This window comes from Haematobia irritans, chromosome 4 (genome assembly GCF_050003625.1).
Source record: "Haematobia irritans isolate KBUSLIRL chromosome 4, ASM5000362v1, whole genome shotgun sequence".
NCBI lineage: Eukaryota > Metazoa > Arthropoda > Insecta > Diptera > Muscidae > Haematobia > Haematobia irritans.
The window spans coordinates 142,582,411-142,604,313 of record NC_134400.1 but is presented as its reverse complement, the minus strand read 5'-3'; the positions used below and the strand labels follow the sequence as shown (position 1 = coordinate 142,604,313).

At 33.3% G+C, this 21,903-nt stretch overlaps 1 protein-coding gene across 9 annotated transcripts in view; it reads right to left on the bottom strand.

Annotated features, from left to right (window-relative positions):
* The window catches only part of Spn (protein phosphatase 1 regulatory subunit spinophilin), a 367,965-nt gene that overhangs the window by 293,798 nt on the left and 52,264 nt on the right, over positions 1-21,903 (bottom strand). For all 9 annotated transcript variants that reach the window (XM_075307296.1, XM_075307302.1, XM_075307299.1 and 6 more), the window contains exon 3: positions 13,708-13,750. The gene's annotated coding sequence lies outside the window, so the exon portion shown is untranslated. The remainder of the gene's footprint in view (positions 1-13,707; positions 13,751-21,903) is intronic.

Below are 21,903 nucleotides of genomic sequence, written 5' to 3'. Positions count from 1 at the left end.
GTTTGATAATTCATGTATTCGTTTATATGAAATTGCTGGATATAATTCAGTGAATTGTGTCAGAGGTGATGCTCATGGTGGTACGACTTTATACGTTAGAAATGATATTAAATTTGAAGTTATTTTTAATAAAAGTGAGAATTTCTTAGCTTCGATAATAATTTCCCTTCCAGATGTGCGATATAATAACGTGTCACTGAAATTAGTTTCATTATATAGGTCGCAAAAATGTGTAATACCAAAATTTTTAGATAAATTGAACAAATTACTTACAATTACAGGAAATAGTCCCACTATATATGTCGGAGATTTTAACATAGATTTGTTGAAAGTTACTAGGAATAGTACACTAATAGAAAAAATTGCGTTTCACAATCGTGAACGGACGTTGTCAAAATGAAACAGAAACGTTCACAAAAAGTCAAAACGGAATGTTCCCGATTTCGTCCACGGGCGTTCACGATTTCAGGAACGGCATTCGTTTTTCTTTGGCCATGAAAAGTCTTAAAATAATCGTTAGACGTTGTTATGCAACTCCGCCGTTGGTGCAATGTGCTAAGGCGACTGTTAACGCGTATCGTGCAGGCAATACAAGTTCGAGTCACGGTAGAGGAAATCTTTTTTAATTTTGCTTATAAATTCGTAACCTTTACGTTTTCAGATCATGAACGCTGGTTGTTGTTTTGACAACGTGTGGTGTCATTTTTACGTTGTCAGATTGACCCCATCTGTTCTCAGTTTGACAACACATGTGTGTTGATTCATTTTCATGAACGGATCGTTTCGAAATGACCACGTCGTTCATGATTTTTTCTATGGGTGTAGACGTTTGATAAACAAATATTCTGAATTCAGTATGAATTCATGTCATGATCTGATAACCAGGGTAGAGGGAAAATCTTGTATAGACTGTGTTTTCAGTAATCTTAGAGATATGATTTCGGTTTATTCCATTCAGAACAATTTTACAGATCACAATATAATTTTTTGTGTCCTGGATATTGCATTTCATGATATTGCGACAAGGATCTGGAAGACATATAAGTTTGACTATCGGCAATTCGGTAACTTTATTGATAGTAATTTAGATAGTATTGATATTACGTCAAATGCCTCCGATTTATGCACGAGTTTTATGAATATGCTTTCCGTAGCAGAACGGCAATGTTGTACCATCTCAAGGGAAAACGTTAATATCAGACAGAAAATTAACCCATTGATGACAGAATCGTTGAAATCTCTAATTGCGTATAAACGTAATCTATTGTCTCTAAGAAGGAAGAATAAGAATAACAGAGATTTACACGAATGTCTGAAACGAGTAAGCAAGGTAATTAAAGTATGCGGTAGGAGATTAATGGATAATTTCTATGAGCGGAAAATTAACAGCTTTAATGGGGATCGGAAAAAGGTGTGGGCTTTTCTCAATGAGCAAATCGGGAATAAGAAATGTCAGACTATTGATATACTTGATGAGAATAATGTGCTCTTGACTTCCGATGAGGATAAAGCTAGTAAATTTAACAACTATTTTCATAAAATAATTCAGAATACGAGAGATAGCATACCGAGTTTTAGTAATGATGATATCAATATGTTTAATTCCCTTTCACCTGCGGACACTCTCTTCACATTAGATTGTGTTTCTAACGAAACATTTAGAGAGGCACTGGATGATATGAAATCAAATAAAGCCCCAGGATTTGATAGGAATACACCGAAAATGTTGGCTACAAGGAAGGATAAGGTCGCAAATATGCTCACTGTGATATTTAATAAAATGATTCGGGAATGTCATTATCCCAATGGTTTGAAATTACACAAAATTGTTCCGATTCCAAAAGAGACTGGTAACAACAAAATTGAAAATTTTAGGCCTGTTTCTGTTTTGCCAACTGTTGACAAATTAATTGAAAGGGTTTTATTCGAGCAACTCTCTGAATACCTTGAGGTTAACAAACTACTTTTTGACCGTCAGTATGGATTTAAGAGAAATACGGGAACAGATGAGGCTGTTGCAAGTGTAGTAGAGTGTATATGTAGAGGATTGGACGCAGGTTATAAGGGTGTCGCCGGGGTGTTTTTCGATCTCACGAAAGCGTTCGATTTAGTGGACCACGAAATATTAATAAGGAAATTAAGATGTATAGGTTTTTCACCATCCACAGTTGGTTTGTTTCGGGAATATCTTCAAGGCAGAGAACAATATGTACAGGTAGGAGAGGCGAAGAGTACTAAGTGCTCGGTATTGTGTGGGGTTCCTCAAGGAAGCGTTCTTGGGCCTTTATTATTCAAAATATATATAGATGACATCAAGAATGTCGGTTTTAGAGGGAAGTTATTCATGTTTGCGGACGATATATGCTTACTTTATAATTACAATCACCCAAAGGTTTTGCAGACACAAATAGAGTACGACGCATCTATTCTTTCTTAGTTTTTGCGTGTCAATAAATTGGTTTTAAACGCTAAGAAGACAAAATTTGTTCGATTTAGGCCATATATTTTACACAATGAGTCAAAAATGTCTGTAAACATAGGAGGGAGCGTTATAGAGGAAACAAAAGTACCTTGGGATGAACTTTAGTCAAAACTTAAGCTGGGAGAATCACATTGAAAGTTTGAAGGCGAAGGTTTCATCGGGAATTGGAATATTGTATAAATTTAAGAATAAATTAAGTGTCAACGTGAAAATGCTGTTATATCAATCTTTAGTACATTCTCATTTAACGTATATCCCTATGGTTTATGCCTGGAAATCAAGTTTGGCTCTGAAAGGTCTACAATCTTATCAAAATAAAGCATTGCAAATAGTTTTTAATTTACCTCTCAGATATTCGACAAGGCGTTTATACCAAGTATATGGAGAGAAAGTGCTTCCAATTAGAGGTCTTTATCTCCAAAAACTACTTACCTCTGTTCGAAAATCTATAAGTATGTTAGGATTTCGAGCCATTGATTTCCGAAGAAATATTGAATATACCCAAAGAGACACTAGGCAGTCGATGGACCTAGCTGCAGTTCGATGTAGAGTAGAATTGACTAAGCAGCGAATTAGTTTTGCGGGACCTACAGAGTATAACCTTTTACCACCTCATTTAAAAAGTGATCAATGTTTATCAACTTTTAAGATTAATCTAAAGACATTCTTGTTGAACAACGTGGAAATACTTTTAACATAAATATGAAATTATTAATCAATTTGTGATTTTTAACATAGATATAAATTAAATTAGTTGCCAAATAGCCTCCTAGTCATTTCGGCGCTGAGGCAATTTAATATTTTATGTACACACAAAAAAATTTCACGAAAATTTTTCCAATTAAAATTTTAATTGAGTTTTAAAAAATATTCAATTAAAAATTTAATTGATTCAACAAATTTTTTAATTGAAACAAAAATCAATCACAAAAATAATAGTATCAATTAATTTTTTAATTGGATCAATTAACTTTTTAATTGATCTTCAATTAATTTTTTAATTGATACTATCATTTCTGTGATTGAAGACATTTCAATTAAAAATTCATTGGATCAATTAATTTCGTGATTGAATCAGAAATTTTTTTTTGTGTGTAGACTAAACCATATTCATTTATATGAATTTCTGAATAAAGGAAATATTTATAAAAAAAAAAACAATCGGGCCAAAGCTATATATGGGAGCTATATCTAAATCTGAATTTGGCACGCATAGCTACAATGCTAATTCTACTCCCTGTGTAAAATTTCAATTAAATTGGAGTAAAAGATTGGTCACTGTGGTCATATGAGTATAAATCGGGCGAACGATATATATGGGAGCTATATCTAAATCTGAACCGACTTCAATCAAATTTGGCACACTTGACTACACTACAAATTGTACTCCTAGTGCAAAATTTCAACCAAATTGGGGTAAAACTCTGGTTTCTGGGCCATATAAGTCCATATCGGGCGAACGATATATATGGGAGCTATATCTAAATCTGACCCGATTTCTTCCAAAATCAATAGGGTTCTATTCTGAGCCAAAACACATACTTGTGCCAAATTTGAAGTCGATTGGACTAAAACTGCGACCTAGACTTTAATTACAAAAATGTGGTCACGGACAGACGGACATGGCTATATCGACTCAGGAGCCCACCCTGAGCATATTTGCCAAAGACACCATGTGTCTATCTCGTCTCCTTCTTGGTGTTGCAAACATATGCACTAACTTATAATACCCTGTTCCACAGTGTGGCGCAGGGTATAACTAGCATGTACTCAATTTGGCACTCTTCTATACCGGTGTCAGTTGGAACATTTTCTAATACTTGGCTAGAAAATAAATTTGTATTACCACCACGGGCTCCTAAATTCTCTAATTTCTCTAGAGCCACCAAAATGTAAAAATTATTACAAATTGTGTTGAGTAAAAATGTCCCTACATTGTGACCCTACGTCCCTACAAGACGCTAAATATATAAGAAAAAACCTACATATAGGGAATTTCCCCTACTTCTAGCAACACTGTCTGTAGTTGATATTGCACCTACGGAGTTAGTATGCCACTAATATTGAGCCCAATATTAAATATACCCTGACCACTATGTGGTTTAGGGTATAAAAGGAGAAAATAGCTCAATTAGTGTGGGTAATAAATCCAAATTTGTAAAAATCGAGCAATATTCTTATGTAAGAGCTACAAGTACGTATAAATACGATCAGCTAGTACATCAAAATTTTAAATTTGAGTTACATTGGTTAATAAATAAGAATATTATAGCCAAATTTGGGAAAATCGAGCGAGGCATATATATGGAAGCAATATGTAAATCTGAACCAATTTGCATAAAATTTTTTACGGATTTGATTAATACCACAAAAGGTTACCTTGCGCAAAATTTTAGTAAGATCAGTTAAGAAATGAGGCCTCTATGGTCAAACATAAAGTTATTAGGGGCAAAATTTTCAAAATCGGGCGATACATATATGGGAGCTATATCTATATTGTTTTAAGTATTCAAGACATCTTTTATATGCAGACGATCTTAAGATTTTTAGATCTATAAGGAGTTCGAATGATGTTGTGTTGTTACAGGAGGATATAGATAGGTTTATTTTATGGTCAAGACTTAATAAGTTGCCGGTAAACCTTGCAAAATGTGTACATATTTCTTTTCATCGAGGCCGGAGTATTATTATGTCTAAATACAGTATGGATATGCGAACGCTTAGTACTGTTACTGAGATTTGTGATTCGGGTGTTGTATTTGATGGGAAATTGAATTTCACTAGACATTTGGATTATATTATTCCGAAGGCGTATTCCTTATTGTACTTCGTTAGAAGGAATGCTTCGGAATTTAAAGATCCTTATGTGAGGAAAAGTGTATATTGTTCGTTGGTCCGGTCTAAATTGGAATATGCGTCTATTGTTTGGAGTCCGAGTGCTGCCATTCATATTAATCGGGTTGAGAGAGTTCAGAAATCTTTTACGAAATTTGCTATGAGCACTATAAATTTTTGTGATGGTCTTCCTTCTTATGAGAGTCGATGTATGCTTATTTCATTGAAAACTCTTAAGTCTAGGAGAGATATTTTTTCCGTAATGTTTTTACATGGTATTATTAATGGAAGTATTGATTGCCCAGAACTTCTTTCATTCATTAGATTTAATTCACCACCTCGTACTTTAAGGCATTATTTTCCTTTCAATTTGGATTTTCGTTCTTCAAATTATGCCTTGAATAAACCGATTCATAGGTCTATGAGATTATTTAATAATATGTGCGAACATTTAGATTTTTCTATGTCAAGAGTAATGTTTAAGAATTTGTTGAATAATTTAATAGTTTAATATTTATATTATATACTTTTATTAGGATTAAGAAAATTTGTATTGCCAGTCTGTAAGGATTTTATTCCGTAGACACAGAAAATAAAGAAAAATTACATCTGAACCGATTTCTATTAAATTTTGCTCATACCGTTAGTACTATAGAGGGCTGGATCTAGCCAACTTTGAGTAAGATCGGATAATAAATAAGGGTTCTATGGCCAAATTTGGGAAAACCGGGCTATACTAACTATATTTGCACATATAGTTAGTGCTATAGAAGATTACATTTAGCCAACTTTGAGTAAGATCGGATAATAAATAAGGGTTCTATGGCCAAATTTGGGAAAATCGGGCTATACATATATATGGGAGCTATATCTCAATCTGAACCGATTTCGATGATTTTTTGCACATATAGTTAGTTCTATAGAGGATTACATTTAGCCAACTTTGAGTAAGATCGGTTGATAAATAAGGGTTTTATGGCCAAATTTAGAAAAATCGGGCGGTACATTTATATGGGAGCTCTAGCTGAATCTGAACCGATTTCATATACATATATATGGCAGCTATAACTAAATCTGAACCGATTTCTTCCAAATTCAATAGCGTTCGTCCTTGTGCCCAAAAAAACTCCCTGTAAATTTCATCAAAATCGGTTAATAATTGCGTACCGGAATCCTGTGAACAACAAATACATGGACAAACGGAAGGACGGACGGACACCAAGCGCTAGATCGACTCAGGAGGTGATTTTGAGTCGATCGGTATATATTTTATGGGGTCTAAAATCAATATTTCTGGTAGGCACATTTTTTGGCAGATCAAACGTATTATACCCTGACCACTATGTGGTTTAGGGTATAAAAATCGTTCAAATATAGCACATGTTTTTCAACACTTCATTTTAGAGACGTTTTTTACTTGAAACATAGCATGATTTCTACTGGAAGTCGAGTCCGAATTTGGAAAATAAAGTTGTCGTTAACTCGACTTTGATAGCATATGAAGAAAACAAGCTGAAAAAACGAAAAATTGAAATTTGCTTCCTAGAAGCAAGTACACAAAACCCTAATTTAAAAGAGAATTGTGTCTTAAAAGTATCCTTATTTGTATTCTCCGCTTCTTTGGCTCGGAATCAATACCAACATTTTTAAAGTAAAGACAAAATCGTGAGAACCGAGCATGGTTCTTTTTTCAGTGTACTTTCAACCAATTCCTGTATAATTTCATCTGGTATATTCTGCCGCTCAAGCTGTACTCGTTCCCACAGGTCGTCTAATTTTGATGGAGCTGATTTGTACAATCCCAGCCGTCTTCCCACGATTGACCATAAATTCTCAATCGGGTTGAGGTCAGGGCTTTGCGCTGGCCAATTCATCACTTGAAAATTTTCTCACTAAGCCATTTTTTTCACTATTTTGGCACTATGCTTCGGGTCACCATCTTGTTAAAATACGACTTCATCTTCAGGATAGGCACTCTTGTCAACAAACTCGGGAAGATGAGTCTGAAAAATGGCGAGATAGTCTTCCTTCCTCATTATATCATCAATTTTCTGCAATGGCCCAATGTGCCACCAAGGGAAACAGCCCCAAACCATGATGCTTCCACCACCATGCTTCACAGTTTGTTTAACATGGTGGCGTTGAATGGTAACCCCAGGACGACGCCAGCAATATTGTTTACCGTTCGATTGGAAACGTTTCCAGTCATCTGTCGTCCAATTTTGTACACTGTTAGAAAAATATGTTTTACATATATTCCGATATAAACAAAATGTGTTTCGGGCACAATTTTTAAACACAATATATTTAAGTGCAAACATGTAATGTTCCTAAACTAACACAAAATGTTTGGGACACATATGTTAATATGTTAGAATATATTATGTTTGGGGCATGAATGTTTCATAAAAATAATATGTGTGAATGTAAACATATATAAATTTACAAATTTCGAGTAAACATATATATGTTGTGATACTTTATTCATAGAGCGACAGAGAGAGTTAGTATAGAGAAAGAAATAGAGATGGAAAACGGGAGGGTTGTTACGTTGAAAGATATCAACATAACGCAGCGAGAGAATGAAATGAGAGCAATTTCTGTGAAACCGCTTGTATGTTGTTTCGGAAACCTTATCATGAAGGCCAAAAATTTAACATGCTTAAGTCTAAATATTATTTAATTTGAATATTAGAATGAGTATTCGGAATAAAGAGAATAGACATTCGGAACCAAGAAAATAGACATTTGAAAAAAAAAAAACAGCATATTTGTATTACAGAAAAAGATGCGAAGAACTCAAAAATTTCGTGGAAGTGAAAATTATGTGAGGGAATGAGCACAATCTTCTTTGAGGAATTCTTCCAAGCATATACTATTTTTGGACTCAAAATGCTTCCAAACATATAATATGCTCACATAAAACAAACATATTAATGTTTCGGCAGTATCCAATAATATATGTGCTTCCTGCAAAATATGTTTGGAATATATGTTAGAGAAGCGATTTTTTTTGAGGGTGTACAATTTATTTCAATTTTCGCACGATATAGTTAATTTTTCCGTTTACTTTTTTCTGTGGAGATTATTTTTGTATTTTTTTTTAGCATTTGCAAATATTTGACATTTGTCTATTTATGTTTCATCTGAACACAAACTCCCACAAATGGAAAAAGGATTCGATATTCAATAATTAGCTCCTGTTTTTTTTGCTTCATGTGATATGGTTTCGTTGTAGCATAACATCATTGTAGCGAACTTTTCGAAACTTTAGTATTTCCTCATTAACATGAAACCAAGGACAATTTAATTAATGCCGTATAATAGTAATTATTATCGGGAGGATGAATCCTCCATTTAAAGAATTTTAAATGGATTTTTGCTTGTGCACTGTTAGAAAAATATGTTTTTCATATGTTCCGATATAAACAAAATGTGTTTCGGGAACAATTTTTAAACACAATATATTTAAGTGCAAACATATAATGTTCCTAAACTAACACTAAATGTTTGGGACACATATGTTAATATGTTACAATATATTATGTTTGGGGCATGAATGTTTTATAAAAATAATATGTGTGAATGTAAACATATATAAATTTACAAATTTCGAATAAACATATATATGTTGTGATATTTTATTCAGAGATCGACAGAGAGAGAGAGAGTATAGAGAAAAAAATCGGGAGGGTTGACGAAAGATATCAACATAACACAGCGAGAGAATCAAAAGAGAGCAATTTCTGTGAAACCGCTTGTATGTTGTTTCGGAAAACTGTTTTATGATATGCTTAAGTCTAAATATTATTTAATTTGAATATTAGAATTGGTATTCTGAGTAAAGAGAAAAACAGCATGTGTTTTCGCCTTGAGAGCAGCATTTGATGTAAGTTTGGACATGTGTTTTGTTCGTTAAAAGAAATCGATACGTACGAGGAGTAAGTCAAAATATTCAGGCAAAGGAAATTTAAAAAACGGTGGAAAATATACAAAAATTACAAAGGGATCTTCATAAAAAATAACGAAAGGGCACTATACTCTTTTTAGAGTTGGGACAGAAAAATGAAAAAAGGAGGAAATAGTGAAAAATTAATTAAAAAATTAAAGTAAAATGTATAAAAACAAAGTTTAGTACCTCTTTATGAATAAGTAGTCCAAGAGGAGTTGACGGACACCTTCAAATATAAAAGCGGACATTAAGTTCGAGTTTTGCATCTAATACATTTGAAAAAGTTTATTTTCTTTAAAAAGAATTATTAAAGAAAAGTAAATGCTAGTAAAAAACTATTCACGCTTAAATAAATTTATGTGTATATTACGAAATTATTTATGTATGTTTAAACTCGACTCCACGTTCTTCTTTTGTTAGAGTTTTTGATTTCCTTCCAAAATTTCAAACTTTTATACCAAAAACAGTTTTCTGTTACAAAATTGTTATTTTTGCAATAAAAAATAATATTTTATCCAAAAGCTCAGTCCATGTCGTTTATATCAAGTTTCATTATAAAAAGTTAATTTAGTATAAATATAAATGTGTAAATTAAAAAAAAAAGTTCGGTCGGAGCAGGGATTGAACCCACGACCCTTTGCATGCAAGGCAGACATGCTAACCACTGCACCACGTGGCAAACAAATGTATGTTTATGTTAAATAATGTTATGTTTGCATGGGCTCGTGGGCGCTGCAAACTATGCTATATAAATGTAACTTATAATGATAATTGTCTACTGGTGACTATAACAGCTACGTAGCCCAGTGGATAGTGTGTTGGCTTACAAACTGTATGCTCCTCGGTTCGATTCTCCGTCTAGGCGAAAGGTAAAATTTAAAAAATTTATAAAATTGTGCCAAGAACTAAAAAATATCGTGGAAGTGAAAATTATGTGAGGGAATGAGCACAATCATCTTTGGAGAACATTCTTCCAAGCATATACAATTTTTGGGCTCAAAATGCTTCCAAACATATAATATGTTCACATAAAACAAACATATTAATGTTTCGGCAGTATCGAATAATATATGTGCTTCCTGCAAAATATGTTTGGAACATATGTTAGAGAAGCGATTTTTTTTGAGGGTGTATGCTCTCTTGCAAACTTCATTCGCGCCTTTTGATTCTGTTCGGACAATGCAGGTTTATTTTTTTTTTTACAGCTGAAACATAACCAATGTTGTCGAGTGCTCGTCTTGCTGTCCATTCACTAACTTGCTTATTTTTGGCAACAGTAGTATTTTTCGGCGTTACGAAATTATTCTGCCATCATAAGGCGAGCGTCCGCTTCGGTCAACAGTTTTCGGCAGCCTCTGGTTTACTCTTTGGGAGAAGCATTTCGTCCATTTTGGACGCGAGTGAACACATACTGACTTATATTTAGTTCCTTGGCTATTTTCCGCCATGAAGACCCATTATTAGTTAAGGAAACTAACAGGTTGGCTGATAAGTCCCCGGTCTGACACATAGATGGCGTCGCTAGTATTAAATGCATATTATTTTTATATAGTACCAACCTTCAAATGATTCGTGTCAAAATTTGACGTCTGCAAGTCAATTACTTTGTGAGATAGATCGTCCTTTGTGAAGCAACTTTTGTTATTGTGAAAAAATGGAAAAAAGGAATTTCGTGTTATGATAAAATACTGTTTTCTGAAGGGAAAAAACACGGTGGAATCAAAAACTTGGCTTGATAATCAGTTTCCGGACTCTGCTCCAGGGAAATCAACAATAATTGATTGGTATGCAAAATTCAAGCGTGGTGAAATGAGCACGGAGGACGGTGAACGCAGTGGACGCCCGAAAGAGGTGGTTACCGACGAAAACATAAAAAAATCCACAAAATGATTTTGAATGACCGTAAAATGAAGTTGATCGAGATAGCAGAGGCCTTAAAGATATCAAAGGAACGTGTTGGTCATATCATTCATCAATATTTGGATATGCGGAAGCTCTGTGCAAAATGGGTGCCGCGCGAGCTCATATTTGACCAAAAACAACAACGTGTTGATGATTCTGAGCGGTGTTTGCAGCTGTTAACTCGTAATACACCCGAGTTTTTCCGTCGATATGTGACAATGGTTGAAACATGGCTCAATCACTACACTCCTGAGTCCAATTGACAGTCGGCTGAGTGGACAGCGACCGGTGAACCGTCTCCGAAGCGTGGAAAAGTCCGCTGGCAATGTAATGGCTTCTGTTTTTTGGAATGCGCATGGAAAAATTTTTATCGATTATCTTGAGAAGGGAAAAACCATCAACAGTGACTATTATATGGCGTTATTGGAGCGTTTGAAGGTCGAAATCGCGGCAAAACGGCCCCATATGAAGAAGAAAAAGTGTTGTTCCACCAAGACAACGCACCGTGCCACAAGTCATTGAGAACGGTGGAATTCATGAATTGGGCTTCGAGTTGCTTCGCCACCCACCGTATTCTCCAGATCTGGCCCCCAGTGACTTTTTCTTGTTCTCAGACCTCAAAAGGATGCTCGCAGGGAAAAAATTTGGCTGCAATGAAGAGGTGATCGCCGAAACTGAGGCCTATTTGGAGGCAAAACCGAAGGAGTACTACCAAAATGGTATCAAAAAATTGGAAGGTCGTAATAATCGTTGTATCGCTCTTGAAGGGAACTATGTTGAATCATAAAAACGAATTTTGACAAAAAAAAATATGTTTTTCTTTGTTAGACCGGGGACTTATCATCCAACCTGTTATATTGTCCTCCACATCACGCGATAACTTTTTTATTTTAAAATTTTACTAATTATACAATTATTTTTCGAGCTTTATGGACAGATATAGATTAAGGAACATGATCAATAGAGCCATTGAAAAGAAAACGCCAGATACAAATCTATACACGCCTGGACTGTACATGTTTCAGTTCGGGCGAATGAACCTTTCCACAGCCTTTAGTATAGATCTGGCTGGGAGAAATAACTCAATTTTGGGCCCTTTATGCTAACTCCTTATGGAGAAAACATTTGGGAAATTTCCTCTTTGTTGCATTACTATGTAACAAAACGAAATAAAAATAAGATTAAGGGACTTGTAAGTTATATGAAAAGATGATGTACAGTGGGAGAAAAGATGATTCAATTTGTAAGAGGAAATTTCCCAAATGTTTTCTCCATAAGGAGTCAGCATAAAGGGCCCAAAATTGAGTTATCTCTCCCAGCCAGATCTATACTAAAGGCCGTGGAAAGGTTCATTCGCCCGAACCGAAACATGTACAGTCCAGGCGTGTATAGATTTGTATCTGGCGTTTTCTTTTCAATGGCTCTATTGACCATGTTCCTTAATCTATATCTGTCCATAAAGCTCGAAAAATAATTGTATAATTAGATATAATGCATTTGGACGTCAATTGCCTGTTTCGGTATCAGGCTAACATGAAATATAAAATTTTACTTGATATTACTGCAGTACACTTCGAATAAAGCTTTAAATCCTACTAGCAAACACGTTTCTAAACTCAAAGTTGTATTACTGATCATAATGAAAGATAAAAATACAAAACTAACGGTATATTTTGGTTGTAAATTTTAGGATACGCAATTTACAAAATATTAAGGACAAAATTTCTTCAAAATAATGAAATTTTAATTAAATTAAAGTTTATAATCTTTGCTTCAAATATTTTTTAATTAAAGTCCGTTAAAGTCGTATGTTTTTGAATTAAGACAAATTTTTCTTATAGTAAAGAAACAAATTTTTTTCCTTAAATTATATGAAATATTTAATCTTACCATTTAAGATAAAAACGCTTTAAATATAGGCTGAAACTTATTTTGAGTATTTAGAATCTTCGGTTTAATATTTTTTTGGAATTAAGAAAACATTTTTGTACTTTGAAGTATCCGCTATAAATTGGATTTTTAAACTGGTATTTGTTTGAGAGAATGAAAATTGGATAAATGAGATCTAAATCCCAATTTTAATTTTATTGATCCTAGATTTATAGTCAGAGAGGTCGCTAAAAAAAATTTTAGAGAAACCGCACCTTTAGGTCGGAATCAATACCAAAATCCGTAAGAGAAGGTCAACATCTTTGGATCCAAGTAAACTTTATTTGAGTGTAGGTTATTTTACAGACATTACCATTCAAAATTACAATACTCATTTTTGAAACCTGTTATTTGTTTAAGAGAATGAAAATTGGATAAATGACATCTAAATCCCAATTTTAATTTTATTGATCCTAGATTTATAGCCAGATAGGTCGCTAAAAAATTATTTATTTTAAAGAAGCCGCATCTTTAGGTCGGAATCATTACCAAAATCCTTACGTGAGGGTCAACATCTTTGGATCCAAGTAAATTTTATTTGAGTGTAGGTTATTTTAAAGACTTTACCATTCCAAATTACAATACTCATTTTTGAAACCTAACTTACCTAGTGTACATAGAACATGAAACTCAAGTCCAAGTTAAGGCATCTGAAAATAATAATTGATGTTTAAAATAGATTAATTTTATAATGGAATAAATATATGTAGAAACTGTTATGAAATAGGATGTACATATACATAGATCAACTTCAGGACCGGTACAGGACTAGTCCTGGTGTGTATGGACCAGTTCCAGTTCTTGTCAAAATGTATGGAAAGGACTGGTCACTTTAACATGGCGTTGTCATTAACGGTATAAATTTGCACTTTAGGACACGACTTGGCAAGTCCTTCGGAATGTTTAGTAGAACCACACCATAGACATGTCCACACGAAATATTCTTTAGAACGTGTTTCAATGTTCCAATGTTAATTATTATTTTAATTGAAATAGTTTTCAATCCCGAAAATTAAAGAATCAATCAACGAATTAATAAGAAATAAAAATAATAATTAAATAAACAAGTTTATACTGCCATAAGTTCGATCGGGCTGAATCTTAAATAACCACCACCTTGAATCCTATCCCAGCAAAAAAAAACCCCTCACCAAAAACGTAGTGAAAATATTCGTTTTGGATATGGAAGTGGTGCAACATTGGAGCAGAAATGATGAATTTAAAATGGACTTGTCATAGGACGAATGCCCACCATTTCAACAGCCGTTGCCCTGAATTTGCATCACTGTGGATGTGAATTAAAAATTCACTGGATGGGAATTAAAAATTTGTGGTATTTTGCCAAATAAATATTTTTAAGAATAAAAAAATTAAAATTATTTCTATGGCGCCAATTGGCTTCCTAACTTTTTTACTTGCAGAGCTCCTGAGGATTATTGGGATGCTTACAAGAAGAATCTGAGAGGATACAAGCGAGAACTGAGAAAGGCTCAGCATAACTCTTGGAATGATTACTGCAGCAGTATTGAGAATACGTCCGAGGCTTCCAGACTACGGAAGGTACTAAAGGGTGATACGGTAAAAATTTGGTCAATATAACCTTGACGTATTTCTTTCAATTTTGCATTTAAAAAACCTGAACACCCCTCATTTTGAAGGTGTGTGTGTAGAATGTTGCTTCTATTTTGATTTTGGAATTCACTCTTCAGTTGTCAAAATGCCGTCCAAGCAAGAAGAGCAACGTGCTCGCGCATCGCGAAAATCCGAGCTACTCGCACGCAAAGCTGGCAAAATCGCTAAAAGTTGCCAAATCAACCGTTACAAATGTAATTAAACTGTTTGGTGAACGTTTGTCGACAGCCAGGAAGTCTGGATCGGGGGGAAATCGAAAACCGGAAGCCGCTGAGACGACAAAGAGAGTTGCCGGTAGTTTCAAGCGAAACCCCAACCTCTCTCTCCGAGATGCCGCAAATAAGCTGGATGGTCTACAACCGTGCATCGAGCCAAAAAACGAGCCGGACTATCGACTTACAAGAAGGTAGTGACTCCAAATCGCGATGATAAACAAAATACGACGGCCAAAGCGCGATCCCGGAGTCTGTACACGACGATGCTGACGAAGTTTGACTGCGTGGTAATGGACGACGAAACCTACGTCAAAGCCGACTACAAGCAGCTTCCGGGACAGGAGTTTTATACGGCAAAAGGAAGGGGAAAGGTAGCAGATATTTTCAAGCACATAAAACTGTCAAAGTTCGCAAAGAAATATCTGGTTTGGCAAGCCATCTGTACCTGTGGCTTGAAAAGCAGCATTTTCACAGCTTCCGGGACTGTCAACCAAGAAATTTACGTGAAAGAGTGTTTGAATAAACGTCTGCTGCCTTTCCGTACCGTTTTAGCCGGATTTGGCATCTTGCCATTACGGTAAAAAGGCCATGGAGTGGTACACCGCCAACAACGTGCAGGTGGTTCCCAAGGACAAGAACCCTCCCAACAGGCCAGAGCTCCGCCCAATTGAGAAATACTGGGCTATTGTCAAGCGAAACCTAAAGAAGGCCAAAAAAAACTGCTAAGGACGAGCAGCAGTTCAAGGCAAACTGGCTTTCTGCGGCGAAGAAGGTGGACAAGGTGGCTGTACAAAATCTGATGGCAGGTGTCAAGCGTGAGGCCCGGAAATTTGGATTTGGAAAAGCGAAAGCCTAACTGAATATTTTTCCTGAATTTTATACTAATTGAACTTGAAAAAGAAATTTAATTTGATTTTTTAAATAAACGATTTCACCGATTTACACGCGTTTTCCCTTGACCAAATTTTGACCGTATCACCCTTTAGCATCCACTAACTCCGCTCCAGGTTTCATTAAAACATCGTAGGGCAGTTGGACAACGTCCAGTGAGGAGACGCTGAAGGTACTATTGGACACACATTTTCCTGGGAATCAGACAGTTGAAAAAGTGGGCTTCGGAGTATATTCTAAAGATCTGGAACTTCGAATAGCAAAAAGATTAGTGTTTTTCAGGCTGAAAAATTGGCAATCAGAGAGGTGGCGAATTGGCTGAGAAGTAATGTTCAAAAAAATGTTGGCATTATTATATACTCAGACAGTCAACCTGCAATAAAATCCTTGGACTCTGTGTTCCTTAACTCGAAAACGGCCATCGACTGCCGCAAATCTCTCAATTGGTTCTTGGCCATAGGAACATACCGGTGAACTGCGAAGCGGATGAGTTAGCAAGGATAGGGACTACCTTATATATTCCAGGGGAACTAGAATCTGTTGGTATGCTCCTGGCTACCTGCAAACTCATACTGTGTGGGAATGCTGTTATGATGGCAAAGGTGCGATGGGAGAATTGCAAGGGTTGTAACGACACCAAGCAAATATGGCCCCATTCAAACTTAAACCGAACACTAGATATGCTCTTGTTCTCGAGACGTCAGATATCACTCCTGATATCTACTATAACGGATTGCTGCCTAATAGGCGATTTTGAAAAATCTATTGGCGCGAAGTATAATGACTATTGTATGAGCTGTCATGATGCGGAGGAAAAGGAATCAATTAAACACCTCCTGTGTGTGAGTGTCCTGAATTTTGTGTAAGGCGTAAGCAAATTTTAAGGGCATATAGCTTTAGATTACTGGCGGACCTGGAAAACGTTAACTTAAGCAGTCTGCTAATGTATTTGGAACAATGTGGTTGGTTCAACAGAAGAAAATAATCGAGAAGGTTGAGCGGTTAAAACTAGAATGGTACTTTTATTTAATATGGTATCACAATGGACTGAATAGTCTAAGTGAGCCTGAAACTTAATCGAGCTGCCAATTTAACCTAACCTAACCTACTTGCAGCAAAATGCAATAAACATACTTGTGTTGAATAATGTTTATAATTTATTTGAATGTTATACTCCACATATTTATTTATAAAAAAAAAAACTATAAAAGACAAGAAGCAATCATCTATTCCAAATTCCTTTCATGATGGACTTTTATGTTAGCCTCACTGGGTTGTTTTTATAGGTAATTTTTAAATTAATATATTAATATATATTATATTTAAAAAAATGTTATGTCCCAAACATGTTATGCTAGTTCATGAATTTTATATGCTTGCACATAATAATGTGTTAAAATTTTGAGTTCCAAACATATAATTTTTACGCCGAAGCATACACAGAAAAAAAAGTGTCTCGTAAATTTAAGAAGATTTTTACAATAATTTATTACAAGAATTTTCCAGAATTTTAGTTCATTTTTCATATTTTCTACGAAAATTAACTACTCGAAAGGAAATTTTACAAATTCTAAGTAGCAATCGTTTAGTTCATGGCCTACAAAATACGATGGAAATTTCCTTAAAAAATTTCTTAACTGGTAGTTAAAAATTCGTTTGTCATGCTATAAAACTACTTGTGAAATGTAAAGTATTTTCTAAATAATAAGTGCAATTTACCATAAGATTTTTTGTATGAGAAAATATTTTTTTACGAAAAATGAACTTGAAAGTGGATAGCAATTTCTTACTGACAATTCCTATGGTTAATAATTGTTGGTAAAAAATTTCCCAATGAAATATTTTTAGTTCACATGTAATTAAATTTATAGACATTTTCGTCAAAAATGGGTAGATATCATTTCATGAAGTTTTTGCTAATTTTAAGTTAAACGTTTCATCGTTCTTATACTGATATGAATTTAAGAGTATTGTTTTTAGAGTAAATTGTGGACATATGCGATGAACTAATGCATAGTACAGAGATCTTTCTCGTCAAAGTGGAATATATTTAATGTAATGATGATGTTACTTGATTTTTTTTTGAGAGTGAGAGCATGCAATGCAATAATGAGAAATTGTAGCGAGTGATGGGGATGTTGTGTATATCTGAGCGTGGGGTTGTTTTTGTTCTTTCAGTGGTTTGTTTGTGTGTGTGTTTATTATTGGCGAATGGTTTATTTGTCTGGATGAGGTGTTGTTTTCAATGAAGGCACATGTGTTTTTGTTGTTGTAGGAATGTTTTGATTTTGCTTGGTTTTGTTTGGCATGCTTCAGTTATATAGTTGGCGTTGGCGTGGGCTGTTGCATCTTTTTAGCAAGTATGTAACAAGGGAATATAAAGGTATGGAATATTTTGGTTTTTTTAGACATACACAGTCTCACATAAGTTTACATACCCTTGAGGTTTTTACCTTATAACTAAACATGTTTCTTGTTGTTGTTTATAATCCAGACTAAAAAAATCTTCTTGAAAATTGACAAATACTTTGTTTTTTAAATTAATTTACAAAATCTAAAGCATATGTATGCATATTTTATTATATTTTATTAATTAAAGAAAGTACAATTTCTTAAGTCGTATGTAAACTTGTGTAAGACTGTGTATATTGGTGTTTGTTTTTAAAACTTTGAAATGAAAGTTATTAATATTTTAGCGATGATATGTACTATGGCGAAGTGATGATCGGTAGCTTAGAAAAAAGTTATTAAGAATGTTCAATATTTAGGAAAAAATGCTGAAATGGAAAGAATATTGAAATTGTTTTATCAAAGTCAATTTTTTTATTCAATGTAAAAAATAAATATTCAATTTCAGAGTAACTCCAGATGAATTTGTATATTATTATTTGCTAATTATTATTATTATTTTTTTTAACAAGTTTCATGTTTTTCTTTGTTGTAAAAAAATATCTAAGTTAAGAGCAACCCCAGATGGATTCGGGCAAATTTTTATATTTCTCCTCAGCGTATAATTTAATAGAGAAGTGGTAAGTTTTCTTTTAAAAATTGGCTTTCTTCTCACTAGAATATTTAAGTTTTAATGACATTTTTATTGTCAAAAATTACAGGTTTTTAATACCTTATTTTAGTATTACTTTAATCAATTTTTTTTGGAAAATTTTTGTTACACCTCAGCATATAGTTTAATCATAAATTGGTAAGTATTCTTTTTAAAATGTGGTTTTCTTTTAAAAATTATATTTTTTATTTATATCATTATTTGCTAATTATTATTATTATTATTATTTTTTTTTTTTTAAACTAGTTTAATGTTTTTCTTTGTTGTAAAAAAAATATTTAATTTCAGAGCAACCCCAAGATGGATTCAGGCATATTTTTATATTTCTCCTCAGCGTATAATTTAATAGAGAAGTGGTAAGTTTTCTTTTAAAAATTGGCTTTCTTCTCACTAGAATATTTACGTTTTAATGACATTTTTATTGTCGAAAATTACAGGGTTTTAATACCTTATTTTAGTATTACTTTAATCAAATATTTTTGGAAACAAATTTAATATTTTTATTGTAAAAAACAAATATTTAATTTCAGAATAACAATTTGGAAACATTTTTATGAATTGGTAAGCTTTCTTTAACATTCTTTTAACCAGAATATTTAGTTTTTTTATGCATATTATTTCTTTAATTAGATTTTTTGGAAACCAATTTAATGTTTTTTATTTAATGTAAAAAATAAATATTTAATTTCAGAGTATCCCCAAATGAATTTCGATAACTTTTTAACCTCAGCGTACAATTTAATAGAGAATTGGTAAGTTTTATATTAAAACTTTGGCTTTCTTTTGACAAGAATATTTATTGTATTATGTCCTTCACATCGATAACAACACAGTTTTATGAGTTAATATATTACTTAATTCATTATTTCTCTAATTGTTTCAGGTACAAAGTTTATGAGGTACGTTTATCTAAGAAAAGTTGAATTCCTTACACCATTTAATAAAATGCCCCCAAATATGGTAAGTTACAAGTTAATTTAAAGAGATTAAAAATTATATTTTATTACATGTTAATTTTTAACATTTTTCATTATTCCTTCCATTTTTTTCAGCAAGATATGTGAATATACTAACGATGAATAAAAAACTAAGGAAAAGTCAAAATGTCCAAATAGCGAGTTAAAATAAACTACTTTCTTGTTCCACGTGGTCATAATTTTTATTCACAAAAAACATTGTATTAAGAACTCTCATCATAAGTTTTTATAATAAAGTACTTTTGCTTAAAGAAAGTTGAATTTTAATGTATGCAAATTTTCATAATAGTAAAACGGGTTGTTGTTCCTTTAATTATTTAATTTCTCTGTACTGTGGAATGATTGATTTAAAAATAGTTTAGTCGTCGACATTTTAAGGAGACTGTTAACCACTTTTTATTATCGGGTTTCCCAAAAAATAAGCAGGTAAACCAAAATAATACTGACATTTTAACTTGGTAGGGGTATATAAATCTTATGGTGTTGTAAAAATGAACTAAAATACAATGTTATAGATTAACTAAAATTTAAGAGAATTATAAACTAGACAAGTTGAAAAAAATCTTAAGGGCTAAATCATGGTCAATATTACTACAGTTTAGTTCATTTTGCAATGGAAAAGGGTTCACTGTTTTTTCAGTGTATGAAAACCGTCTTTTTCGTCCGTGTACTTTAAAGTAAAAAATGTTTTCTTAGTTCCAAACGAAATTTAAACCACACATGCAAAATCGTCAAAATATGTCCTTGCCTATATTTGAGGCATTTATATCTTAAATCTAAAATGTATCATAAATTAGTTAACTCAAAGATGATTTCTTTAAATCAAAAATATTTGTCTTTACTTTAAAGAAAATTTACTCTAGTCCAAAGACATACGACAACAAACAGAGGGTCCCAAATTTCCAAGATTCCTGTCTAAATTTATTTAACAAAAATTTCTTTATTTTAATAAAATTAACCTTAATATTGTGTAAAGTGTGCGTCCTAAAACTTTCGTTACAAAATCTTTCATATTAGGTCTGTAAATATTTTAGTGTAGGAATTGCTATAGATTTACCAAAAGTACGGCAACATTTTTTCCACAATCATTGGCTTTAGACAAAATGCATATGGAAAAATCCCCAAACCCTTGCGGCCAAAATGCCAGAAATAGCTTTTGTCATAATGATGATGGTGGTAAAGATAGCAGTAACCGGAATTCAAATATATCTATCAAATATATCTCACTTGTCAAGACATCAAGTCAACCAGCTCCTGCAGTCAAAGGAGTGAGATATCTACGAGTAGAATCGTAGATATGTGGTGGCAAAAAAAAACAGAATATTTAACCACAATTGCGTCTACTCAAAAAGGTGTGGCTTTTAATAGCAAGACTTGTGGCGAGATGTTGTTGTTGTTGTTGTTTTGGTTTCCGCACTAAACTTACACAAGGACTTTAAGAAGCAATAGCCCGTGAATTATGTGATTGCAAAGGATGTAGCAAAGTAGCTGCAAATTTGTGCAAATATGATGTATACATAAGAATATTGCACCCAAAAAAAGCGTTTTTTAGTATATATTCCCAACCAGCATTACCGTTGGAAATTGCTAATAAAAAGTGGCACAAAAAGTAGCAATAGCAATTAAAGGTGGCACATAAATTTTAAAAAAGTGGCACGCGTTTTTCTTAAGAATCGATACCATTTTTTATATAGAATTATGAAATAACATTTTAACGTTTGATTCTCACTAACCTAACAATTATTTCATTTCCATTTTATTTAACCCTTTCACCACCGAAATAAACCTAGTATTAAAAACTCGTTTTGTAATGTAAGTTCTAGTTCTATATGCGTTTGTTCTGAAAACTTGATTCCTGAATTATTATCAACTAGCCTTACGAAAATAGGGGCTATTTGGCCTATAATACCTACGCACAAAAAAAAATCTGATTCAATCATTAATTGATCCATTTAATTTTTTAATAGAAATATTTTTAATCGCGAAAATTATAGTATCAATCACATTGAACATTAAAAAACACATGA